This window comes from Hetaerina americana, unplaced genomic scaffold (genome assembly GCF_022747635.1).
Source record: "Hetaerina americana unplaced genomic scaffold, ioHetAmer1.1.p SCAF_10, whole genome shotgun sequence".
Taxonomy (NCBI): domain Eukaryota; kingdom Metazoa; phylum Arthropoda; class Insecta; order Odonata; family Calopterygidae; genus Hetaerina; species Hetaerina americana.
The window spans coordinates 521,197-534,870 of record NW_027286070.1 but is presented as its reverse complement, the minus strand read 5'-3'; positions in this window follow the sequence as shown (position 1 = coordinate 534,870).

Genomic DNA, 13,674 nt, shown 5'->3' with positions numbered 1-13,674 from the left:
ATGCCCCAAGGTATGTGTTCAGTCCATCCAGTTCTTCTTTGCTCTAGGCTTCTTTCCATATGATTCTTTCTTCTTCAGCTTGTCTATAAATTTTTTCATGATTTTCTTTGTCTGCCCGCTTAATGTTCTCAAGTGTGTTCCTCACTTGCACATTTTGTTTCAATTCGTTCTTCAAATGCTTCGCTAACCCACATTTTCATCGCTCCATGTATGTGATCCTTAGTGTTTTATACTCCATACGGATACTTCGATCAACTACTTGAATATTTTTAATCTTTATTAGTTGCCTCTTTTTCATTAATACCCTCATAGCTTGAGTTATTCTTCGCTCGATATCGGTCGAACTTTTTCCATCCACATATATTCTACTGGCCAGATAGATGAAGAATTCCAATCGCTCCCGTTTAATGCCTCATACTGTTATATTTGTCCTCAACTTCTCCCTTCCACATGTAGGTATTCAAATTTTCTTCATGAGGATACATATATTATATTCCCGAAGTTCTTGCTCCAGAGCATTCAGACTTACCTGCGGGTTTCCTCGCATTTCTGCGACCACTGCGATGTCATCTGCGAACCAATGGCTATCATTAATATATTTTACGTTGTTAATATGTTGAGCTTCAAGAGGATAAAAAGAAGATAAATTATCCAATATTTATAGAAAATTTGTAGCGTTAAACGAATTATGCTTTGTTTTTAGGTGTTCATATGCACAAGCAGTACATAATTTTTCTCTTTAATATATATTTATTGCAGCCCTTAAAAATAACTTGAGATAGTTGCACCTGATCCTTTGTGTCCAAAATGATTGTTCATTTTATGTACGTCCAGAAATAGTCAACTTATCTGATAAAGACCACAGGAGATTAAATTTGTCAAATTGTCTTATATTACGCTATATCAAACAATGCTGTACATTATATCTCCGTGGAGGGAAGAAAATATTACCCTTGGAAATGCGTGGTAGATTTTCCGAAGATAGAGCAATTCAAGGACTGGAAAGAAATGCCTTTCAAGCCATCTCTACTGACTTGGATATTAAAATATCTTAAAACTAACTTCGAACAACTGTCAATGTCTTCTTTACGCATGACACAGAGTAGGTTTTAATTCTGCTGGCATCTGTATGCTAATACGTTGATGTTATTTAGAAAGTTATTGTAGGAATTTTTTTAGTTGTTCGATGTGGATGTCACGCAAAATTTTCATATAGATCTACGTATTGAGAATAATGGAGTAGAATTGGAAATAGTAAAAAATGGTTTCTAAATCAATAGGTGTATATGGACGTACGCATGCATGAGTCACCCCATTCCACCAACCTATCATTTCCCATTCCATCCCCATATAATCGAGGAGAAAAAAATTAAATGGCACTGGTGTCGCCGTCATTATACGCAGGACCCTTATCTTGCTTCCATTTGGAACACACATCTCCTTGGCCGAGGAATAATGTTCCAGGGGCGGCAGCCGATATTGCCATGCCAACTGATAAGGGCAGTCCGGACCTGTTTTGCCGCCTACCCTACTCGGCACATCCCCCAAGGTTTTGCCGTACCTATGGCACTGACTTCAACGGCCCCTGACCCTCAGCTTCCCCTCCTCCCCACCCTTGTACCCCCCACCCTTGTACTCCCCTATCGCGGCCGCCGCGAGCGCCATGAATCATCGGCTAACACTTTCGCCCCGTCCGAACTCCGGCCCTTCTTCGATTCCCCTTCCATCTTTAGATTTTTTGCTGCTGTTCAAAACCCGCTTCCCCTCTCCCCAAATCCTCTATTTCAAACGTGCACCAGTTTCTGCCTCACGACTACCATTCGCGATGCGTTATACGTTTTCCTTCCCTGGTCGTCAAATGACGTAAATTCAAAGATATCGTGGTTTCTTGCGAAGTGAATCGCACTGTGGAATCCATTGTCTAGAAATTTGAAATAGCCATGCATGCTGAGAATTTTTTTTAAAAATCAAATGGCTCCAGTAATCTGTACGAGTCTTATTAGCGAATGTAAAATACATTTGTTGTGTTCATAAAAACTATGATTCTTCACATTTTCTAAGCTATCGAAGTCAAAAATTTTAATTTAATTAAAAAGTTTATTATGCAGTTATCCTTTGCTTTTTTTAATTTCAATCTTATTAATATTCTCACATTGTAACAAATGGGATTGTTTACATTATATACAGTATTAATTTTATTAAAATCTAATGAGTGTCACCAAAATCATCTTATGTATCGCAATGGTGCTCTATATTATGGTTTTCTGTTCCGTCGTGTTTGTATTCTTTTATTATGTGAGCTGAATTATATTTTTTCTCCAAAACCGACAAATTTTGGAGGGGAATACGCTAGGATTAAAATATGGACCAGGCAATGATAAATAATAGAAGAGTATGTAGAAAATTGAAATTAATGTTCAGCATAATACTCAGATTAAATAAAATGATTTGATTGGCAGTAGTACATTTTCATGACACAGGATCCCTGTTAATATGTGTGAAATCATTACTGAAAGAGTTCATGTTTTTTTCTCTGGGTTGAGCACGTTCAAGTAGCGATTGAAAGAACTTTGACTGGGATAACATTGACATGCTAAATAAATAACATGATGGCATCAAATGCGGTGAAGTCATAGGAAAAGTGATATTTGAAGTCATCATTCATAAGTATATAGCCACAAACAGGGAAAGGGGTATGTCAGTTAAGTGTAAACCTGAATTTACAAGACAGGAAATTTTAAAGGTTTTGGAATCCCAGATCTGATATCACATGAAGAAACCCAATTTAGCAATTGCTGAAATTCATTCCAAAATCCATCTCAGCTACATATAACTTTACCAAAGCATTATAAACTTCTCGTAGGGTTAGTTTGAGGTATTTAAAAATGAATGCGCTTTACAGAAAATGTACACTTGGGTATGCATAATGAGCGCTGTTACTCTTCCATGAGCTGATCATAATGCGCGATAGCTTTATTAGCAAATAGGTGTGTTGAAAAATATACCTTCTCATCTCTACTGAATAATGGTAAATTTTTAAAGCATTGAAATATTTCTGCATAAATTTGTAGCAGGATTATTTTGAACTGTAACTTTTTATGTTTTTTTACTAAGAAACAATAAAAATTAACTTAACCTAGCAATTGAATTGAATACCATATGCTGTTTAATTTTTTTTCATTGACGTCATGATGTTACTTACGCTATCAATTTCATAAATATATAATTAGAGCAAAAATCATGAAATAAATGTTATATATGGAAAAGTAAAAGGATCTGAAGCTCAAACTCGCCTTGAGTGCTTGAAAATGGCTTTGATCTTTCACTCTATTTTCCTTCTTTAGTTGTGTGGCCGCTGGTGCAGATGGGAACAAAATACCTTTCACTCATTTTCCCCACTTTCATTGAGATTTTCTTCCAAGAACAAAAAAATTGTGAATTTGTCTATGTTTTCTTACTAGAACTGTCCTGTACCGCAGCGCAATCCAATGCGGAAAATGTAGCCCTAATTTCCTATCATTCTTTGTGCTTCCTTGCTGACATTTTTGGGATCGTTTTCACCCCTTACGGCCGATGTCGATAGCCCTCCTATTCTTCACGCTCCACTCACGCCGCCACTTTGACCCGCCCACGACGTCGATGCCCGCTTTTTGTTTCGTCGCCGTGGACAACGGAATAATAGTTTGCCTCCGCGTATCGGAATATCCAGTTGGGTCCCGTTTTTTCCTTTTCCCTTTCGCACTCCTCCCACGCATCCTGTCATCATGTGGGCGGTCTTGAGTATTCCAGCGCATAGCCCCTCAAAGAATGGCTTAAGTTACGCACCGCCGTGGGACGTTCATTTCGGAAACAATACCGCGGAGCAAAGGGCGAGTAATGTACGTGGTCGGCAAAGGCAATGGGGTTGACGAGCAGGTGCCGTGGAGGGTGTATGAAAGGGTAACATTCTATTCTTGGTAGCGGAATTAACTACGGATGTGAAGCTGTTATCAAAAGAAATCATATTCAGTGAATACCATCAGTGTCTCGTATTTTTAGATGTATATCGTTATTTTTTCATCCCATTAAAAATATTTTTTTGAGTCATAAATTTCATACAGTGGAATATGCTGCGAAGTTTTCATTTATTGATTACGTGTACTGTTAGTTTCGGTGCTTTGTTTAAGCGGTGCTCTTTAAACATATGTTCATATTAATAAGGTGGCACTATAAATTTTACTTAAGCCAAATGAAATTTCAAAATTTCTTCGTTTAATATTCCAATTCAAAATCCTTGAGGCATATTCTTTCTCCTAATGTTTAATTATACATTTTTGCCTTGCTTTCATTTATAAGGTTGTCTTAATGTTCTGGGGCATGTACCAACACAAAAACCCTCCCCAATATATTAACCCTTCAATTTGTTAAATACTATTATGGAAGTCAGAAATGTCTCACATTTCTGACTTCCATAATAGTAGAAAAAATGTTGCCTATTCCAGTGAGTAAAAGTTGCAAATAAATTCAGAATCCACTTTACAATTGAAAGAATGTTAATTGAAAAACAGAACTCTTTTGCGAAAAATATTTTAAATCCAAGATGGCATCTGTGTGTCATGAAGTCTTTCTTTCTCAGCTCGAGCTTTCTTTCTGTAAAAATGTTCCAAAAGTGTTCTATAAGCTTGAAAATTTACACAGATTTGAATTATGGTGCTTATCTTGTTTAAAAAATTTATTTCTTTGTAGAATGAGAAATATCATCTGGAAGAAAAATAGAAGCATGGCACCAGAAAAATTGACGTAGAATCCCTATAAAGAACCTATTCTCATTTTTCAAATTTGCGATGCTTGTTTTACTATCTGCTATTTCTAAAGAGTCGTTGTTGTTGATAAATTGAGCTTCGTATGTTTTTGTGGAAAGATATTATTCGTTGCCTGATCGAAGAATCGTGGAATAATCAATAAGGGTCTTGCAGTAGAATTGATATAAAGATCTTACTTAGCTCATTGAAGGCGTACTAAATTCTAATAACTCTTAAATCCAAATCAAGATAGTATCTTGTAAATTATACTTGATGTTAAGGGGAACTTGGAATATAGCATTCTCTAATAATAATGTCATTAATTTCTTAAGGAAAAAGGAATGAAAAATATACACTAAATATTATAGTCTCTTTTCCACTTGTCCATGAACATATACGTATTGCGAAAGCAAATCTTTTACAGAAAGAATTTTAAGTATGTTAAAAGCAATTTATATGGTCATATTGCAAAATTTAATAAATTGATAACTTAGGCTTGCAGACAAACAAACTAGTCATAAGATCGTATTTTATGGACCGCTATTAAAAATATTAGTCGGGGATTCTTTTAATCGAATCTACCACATAACCACAGCTTTATCACAATCCAGGTGTACAATATTTGTGCCAAATTTAAAGCTTGTAAGGCATACACAGGAGTTTGCGAAAATTCATTGATACGCTGCCTTTCACTACTTTTAGTATACATATTGCACGCAAAGAATTCATATTACTTCAAACAATATTTCGAATCAAAATAAAAAAAAATGAAACTTGTGTAATCGATGAAACTGAATGCTGTTATTAAAAGGATTCAACTACGTGTGCCCACTGCGTTCCTCATTTAATGTCAATCGAAGATAAAAAATGTCGATACTCTATAAAATAACAATCACATTCAAAATTCAGATCTGTTGGTATTACATCGCAGTGTATAATGGCACACTGATCGTCAAAATCGTAAGTCTGAATAAACCAGTAGAAGCTTAAGTCGCTTAAAGACTTCTTTCGATTCCCAAAATACCCAACTGAAGTACCAAGCGCCCTTCTCCAGGACGTACATCAAGCGACTCATGAAAGAAACTCTGACTCCTGTTGGAAATGAAGTCTCATTGCAAATTGAATCATTTTGAGTCGTATGGTCTAAGTGTTGATACAAATTAATGAGTACTCTAATCTTCTACTAACCGAGAACTGCGGGATCCAACTTTTCTTTGATGTGGTAATCGTACATTTCCTTTCTTCCAGAGTAAATGTTTGGATTTTCGCTCGAAAATAAGGGATCCTGAAACCGAAGTTTGTTTTTGACTGCATTTCCCTCCATTCTTCTCGTCCGTTCAATGCTAATTCTCCTGTACGCACTGATGATTCCTCCATCTGAAGTCCCTCTATTTTTTGTTTGCATATCTGTCCTTTGGTCTTTCACGTCGGGCTTTCATCATATTACCCCTTCATTACGTTCCTCACACAGTCTTTGCTTTTTCATAACTACCCAGTTAATTCATCTCTTTCTCTATTTGGCCTTTTAAACCTTTATGTGCGCATTTCGTCTTTTGCATCTCATCTAGGCCAATTGGGAAGAAAGAGTGTGAAACAAGAAAGAATATACGAAATAGAACTATTATCTTTATTTTCATATACGTATGCTGCAACTATATTAAATGTTGCATAAATGCAGAGCTTGCCAGTCAATTTTACGAGAAAAAATAATTGCGTGACATGCAAAGGTTTGGCAAAATATTTGCCAGTGACCATTACGTTCATTTTTCAATTTGATCGAATCAGGATGGAAGGGCTATTGTTTAACAAGTATAGCTTTACTTGGCACCTAAGTGGGAAATATTTGACGCCTCTTAAGTGTCATTGGTGATTACGGTTAATTAATTAATTACTCTTTTGGCGCAGTTTCTGAGGGGGCCATGTACGGGAAAATAATGTCATATTTTGAAGTTACACATTAACCTTATTAATTTTGCTCTCTCATGTCAAATCAACTCAGTAATTAATTGTATTTTCGGATTTAGTCCAGTGACATTTAATTACGCCCGTGTAAATGCAATTAGGTTTGTATCTGGGTCGAAATAAGTACAGCATTAGGGCCGTTGGAAATAAAGAGGCTAAAAATAAACAAAGCCAACAATTGTTACAGGAATTTAAGAGAATTCCATAGGAGAATAACACCGATTTTAATATTAAGGGGGATTTATGTAATAGTATTAATCATACCTGATGAAAGCCTAGATTCGTAGTCGCTCCCTTTACCTGTAAACTTCTTCGAATATTATTGTAGGATTGTTTTTCAAGCAACACAATTTAACGTGCAGTAAACTCCAATTATTTTTGCATATTTTTTCATAACATTTCAAAAGTCCGTGGAAACTACTCTTTTATTATGGACATCAAACAATTCCACAAAGTGAAGCCTGAACGTGTTAAGTACATATTATTTCACATTAAAGTATCTACACACGTATTATAATTTATCGCTTAATTAATATTTTTAACAACAGACAGGTATTTTTTTCTGGCTATAAATAAGCCATCAGGGTGAAATATCCATATTTGCCCTCTTTGTATTATCGTAATTAGTCACGGAAGACTTTAAATGATTACTTGCTAGTAAAACCGGAATAAGGTATAATGTAATGAATATTCGTTTGAGTTATTTTCAAGATAGGGTTGACTTATATTCCATTGTGCCCTGTAGCTATATCATGAATTAAACTGCTGAAGAAATGTACCATAGAGCTTCGATTGCGTTAGAGAATCTAATTTCTCGAATCTTGCCGTCCTCTCCTTTCATGTAGAAGCATTTAACAGTGAGAAATAAACGGTCAAATTTCAATGCTCGCGTATGGAGAGGACGTTCCAAGAGTATGAATGAGAGGCATTCAGCATAGAGCGGTGAGCAAAGGTTACCGCTTTTATCCAAAGGTAATCTGCTTTGTGCATTTCAAGAGCTATACCGTCTTTCCCAAATTTCCTCAAATTTTTTTTTGCAATTTTTCGACGTCGATTCTCTTTACTTATTGGCCTCGTGGGTTTCCGAATGTGAAGGAGACCATAAAAAGTTCCGCTGCTTTCATTCACCGTCAAATGGGAATTTAGGTAAATGATCCGGCTGTCTTTTGCTCTAAATTAGTGTTATTCTCTCGCTCAGCGACCGCCCGACTATTCAAATGTCAAAAGCCGTCGCCATGGCAACGTTCAAGAGCAGGGCGGAGTTCGTTTTATTTAAAATGAAGGCGGGTTAAGGAAGGGAGAGGTGTTTAAGGTGTCATTTTCGAAAAGGCAACTCGATAAACTCCGTCAAGGGAGAATGGCGTTTATTCCGATGGATTTCAAAGCATGTGCAAATTAAATTTGTAGAGATTCGTATTTGTTGCACTCCAAGGAAGTTGAGGTTTCCGGCGTCGTGGACCCCCCTTCCTTTTCGCCTCTCCAATAATCTGCAGGGGTAGTCCGATTAAGCAAATTCCGGGGAGCCAACACGCCTGCACCAAGCAAGCTACATCTTTTCATACGAAAGTAAGTCGTCATCGTCACATCTCCGAAGAAAATTTAAAAAAATTACATCAGTGTATGCAAATGATGTCTCTTTTGTTGATGTTTGAAGTAACTTCCGAACTCCACCATGAAGTCGAAGAAGTTGGTATCGCCGCCAATTCATGTATAAATCGCGTCTTCTTGGACGGCTTCAGACCGAAGTGCGCATCTGTCTACTTATGTTCTCTTCGTGAGACATCACCTCTAGTTGTACATGTCATTGAATAAAATGGAAATTGGCAAATCACGTTTAAATATTTTTTACAATTCAAGGGTAAAACATTAATTTTGTCGCTAAATTTAAATATTCACACTCTTACTTATTTTTGTGTGTGTATTATACATATATATATATATATATATATATATATATATATATATATATATATATATATATATATATATATATATATACATGGTCACCTTGAATAAACTTTCCTGTCACAGCAATTCCTCCAACCTCTTTTCTGGTTCCGCTATAGAGTAGGTGGCATTTGGGATCCCTGGGCACACGGTTCTGGGTCCCTCAAAAATTTCTTACCGGCCTTAAATTATTCTTTTACTGTTTTATTCACTTCTTCCATTTAAGACCCCAAATCACCTTTCTTGACACAGACATCTCATTTCATAACAACAAATTCCCTAATTCAGTACGTATCAAACCCACCAACTGTCAGGACCTAGACTTCACTAACGGTCACACCAAACGCTTGATTCTCATTTCTCTGTATTTCCGTGGACATCGGATTGACAATACCACAGCCTCCGTCAGCCTACCTACAAAATGTGCACAATGCACTTCACACATGTATTCATCATATAAATAGGTGCTGTGGGCATCTGTCAGGGAAACTCAAGGTTTATGTCCTGATTCCTCGTTGAAGGCAATTTATTTTACTTTCTAGATGGGTGTCCTTCCAACTTCCCTACTAATTGTGCATTTCTTCTTTTTGATACACCACTGTACTTTCTGTACCCCTAACCAAAACTTAATAGAATATTTTGAAGAAGTTAATTGCATTTCTTAAACGAATTATGTGAGTGAATTTAAAATCTTCGAGTATGCTTTTGAACAATTGATCTTTCGCCATGAATCGATCTTCGGTCTGATAAGGATGGAGTACTTTTGTAGTTACGATAGGAATTTGATAGAGAAATAATTTAAATCTGATATGCAGACAAAAAAATCTAATTTTCTTAAATAAGAATTGCCAATTATTTTACAGCTAATTAGGTTAGAATATAATTTAATGAAAGTTATATTATTATTTTAAGTAAAAACAAAATACAAAGAAATATATATTACACAGAATATATGATAACCATTCAGAAATACGAGAACCTCTTATATAAATTCCTAACATTTTGTCCCTCGTAATTTTGCCTCTACTAAGTAGAGATTGCATCTTTCTTTCTGCAAATGCCTTTATTGTCAAGAAGATTGCGTAATGAGAGATCTTATACAAAATGCTTGAGCAAAGACTTAAAGATTCAACTTATAAATGGAATTACGGCGATAAATAATTAGAACTTGAAAGGCCTGAGTATAATTATGTGTTTATTATCAATGAGATTTTTTTTCTAGTATTTGGTATAATTCAGTAATGGCCAAAGCATTCACTTAGATTTTTGCATTTTTATTAATTTGTGACGTTACTTTAAATATAACTACAATACATCAATCACTCCGTCATTTGTAATATGTTTCTCATAAGGAACATGACTAAATTCATTCAATTAAACCAATACGCAGTTGATATAGCCATCAGAAAGACATTTTTTTTTGTTTTTCTGGCTACATAATTTTCCACTAAGGACTTTTATTCGCTCAAATAATTTACTTGATGTAGTATAGCATGCGGTTATACGAGCATCGTTTTTTAAACATCGACAATACATGGATATGGATATTACTTTAATTTAGAAAAGGTTACGTGAGGATATTATCGTGGGATTCAAGATCATTTAATGAATGTTTAGAAGTATCTGGTTTCCAAATTAGAATGAGTCTTTTCGTACTGTTGCAGTCAACGGGGTCCCGTCCGTCCTCTTACCCCGCACCAGTTCCAACCCCAAATTTAGGAAGACAATTACGCTGCGTAATGCAAAGGCTCTCCCTCCACCCCTGCATTTCCTTTTCAGCTCTCCTTCCCTCACCCTTATCCCTCCTCGCCCCTCCCAAAGCCTCCACCTTGCCCTCCTAGACTCTGTCTTCCCTTTCAAGTGATTTGCCTAGGCAGTCTAGATTACCTCGTCTCTCCCCCAAACTCCCCCTTTCACTCAACGAGGGCCCTTTTCCTTGCGCCCACCAACGGATGTGCCCCTCCAAGCCGACGGCATGCAATATAGAGACTATTCATTAGTGATTCGGGTGGGCTCACTGCAGCCGTCTGCTCCTCCCGATATCCAATACTAATTCTCTCGTACGCCCTAATACATCTTCCACCTTACATCCCTCTCTCCCTTTTCTCTCCTCAGTGAAGCCTTCCCGTCTTGTTTATCCTTCCATTATGTTCCTCCTCATAAATCCATTGTCCCAATGGAATCCGTCATTTCCTCATGGTGCAGCACGCGGCTCTGTGTTCCCCTACTTTCTCCCGTACCCCGTTTCTCTAGTTACCGGTCTGCATTATCTTCAGCACCCACAGCGAGCGGTGGAAGGTTTGGGAAGCTCGTATTCGTCTACGTACCTCTCCTCCGGTTTTCCGTGTCCCACTCATCCCCAGATTAATACCTTGCATTAATGATTTCTCGTACTGTTCCGTGGTTTGTGGGCGCGTCTCATTTTGGACACACACGTAAAGTTGGTCTGTTCATCCCGAACATAAGCTTGAGCCATCTCGGCCTTCGTTTCTTTCGGATTATTTCTCTGGCCCTCAGGTTAGGATTAGGATTCAACGTGCTGCAATCCCCCTTTGTCGTTGTGCCGTCCTTTGTCTCTCATCGTCGTCTCTCTATCCCGAATTCTGGGATTTTAAGAGAAGGTTACAGCCGTCACCTTATAAAAATTAGTGAGTTCATGTTGATAGGAGAAAACTCGTGAATTTTCGCATCTGGCAAACGGCTTGGATATTTTTTTGCAATACTCTTCCTATGAATTTCCCGTCGTTCAATATACATCATCTTTAATATGGCGCAAGGTCAAGAATTTTTGGCGACCGATAAACAAATTGTGTGCATATGTCCTAAGAGAATTTTTATGGTTAATGAGACGAGGTTTTCGTTTTGATGGTTGATGTAAAGAATTGGGCTCTTTTCTGATCAACTCGGAAGTCGATGTTTTTAACTGTTCCATTCATATGTGAGTCCTAATGATTTGGATCGCGATTTCCATTCAACTCCTGATTCTTAATCGTCCCATTTATTTGTCAGATTTATTCACGGCATAGACTCAAGGCAGAAAACACTTCGCTAGATTACCGATTACATTCTTCCTTCGTTCGATAAAAGTCCTCGATAGAGATAACTGTAACAGTTTCAGGCTTAACCTGTGAAATTTCCCCATGAGGAGGGTAGAAAAAGAAATTTTGATCTTTCTCATAAATAAGTTGAAAAATTCTTCATGTATGTCGCCTGATGGTTATGTGCAGCATCGAAACCGTGATCGTGGGAAGTATTAAATCTTTACGTGGAAGTGCATTGTTTCTTTTTCTATCCTTATCCTCGATATGCGTACCAGAACCATTTTCTATATTTGCTCGTGAAAAGCCACCCAAAACGCGTTTGATCGAATGATTGTTGCGTATCCTCCTCCTTCCGGATATTTAGAGGTCACCTTCAGGTCACCCATAACACCGTTTTCATCGAAACTAGGGAGATGTTGAATTCCAAAGTGACAATATTGGGGTAGCTAAAAATTCTCGGAGGTACAGAAATTGCGATCTTGGTGAATTGTTGCCAATGGATGCTATTACACAGTAATCGTTTTGAAAGTGGGACGCTGCTTTTTAAATTTTTGCGTCATCTAAATCCGGGTGTATACATGGTCTCATCAGCATTAAGTCCATATGTGACTCGATTGCACGTAATTCGTGGCCAACAGCATGTTGGCTAAATATTTATTTCCATTAGCCTCTTATCCATTAATAGAAACTTTCCTACCCAAAGCTAAACCTTGTCCCTCTCAGTTCTAGAGTAATATGTATCATAAAATTATACTCGTAATCTATTTCTATTCGCACATTTACATATTTCTAGGGCATACATTAGGGGGCGATAGGTAATGTCGTGCAAGATCTATATGGTGTTTCAGATCAAAGGGCTGGGTGGGCATCAGCCATCCAGTACACTACCTCTCTGTCCAAGATACTATTAGGTGCCCTCTGCGTAGCTCCAGTCTGCATCATCTGCCCTACCCTTCTGCACCTCGTATTTCAATTGACAGTAGAAGTGATTACGCCCTAATCAAGCTAATGGCCGTTTGTAAAAGTTTGGTGTTGCTAGGTACCGGTTAAATTTAATGCACATACCCTCGAAATGCGTGTCGTTGCTCTTTGGGGCCACTCGGGGGTCACCATAACACAATGTTGGTGGAGGGATGGGAAGGCGAAAGGTGGCACCAGAATGGCTACGCCGTCCACCCAGATGTGCCTTCCAGCTTTAGGAAACAATGCGCTCTGGGCTACGCCGGCCTCGTAAGGCTGATTTTATTCAATTTTCAGAATTCAAAATCGTGAAGATGTTGGGGTGGAGGGGGAAGAAGACGAAAACGCGTTCCGGAGCACACAGAGAAACGAAAGGGAACATTGGCAGTGCTTTCTGGAATCGTCTCCCTCCGAAGTGTGGTTTATATTTTCTTCGGCTACGGAGTGAAACCTCTTTGTAGTGGTACAAAGAGCCCGTACAACTGTCCGCCGAAATTATTTTCAAGAGGACAGTCAAGGCGGAGAATCGGGAGCGAAATGCGTGCAAGAGGAAGGAACGCAGTTAGGATCGGAAGAATAGATGCCAAGACCTGCTTCCGCCGCAGTCGGGAGACATCCACGGTCGCCGTCGTGTACATTATCGAAGACTTTAAAGACCGGGCTGGCGCGCGATAATCGAATTCCGGAGTAGGCAAAAGGATGCGGGGAACGGCGACGAGGGTGGGGATGAGAAGGAGGATGGGGGCAGGAAACGGCGTATATCGCGGTGGAGGAGGAGGGGAGGAGCAAAATTTAAAAGGCAATAACAAGATTCGCGGGAGTCGACCCTTCCCGAGATTAAAAAAGGGGACCGTGAATTAAGTCTCGTCTAAGGCGGCCCCTAAATCCATCCCCGGGAAACAATTTTTCCCCCTCCCTTCTCCCACCCGCACTCCTTCTCGAGCCAGGTAATCAAGTTATGCGATTATGGAAAGGGGTTGTAA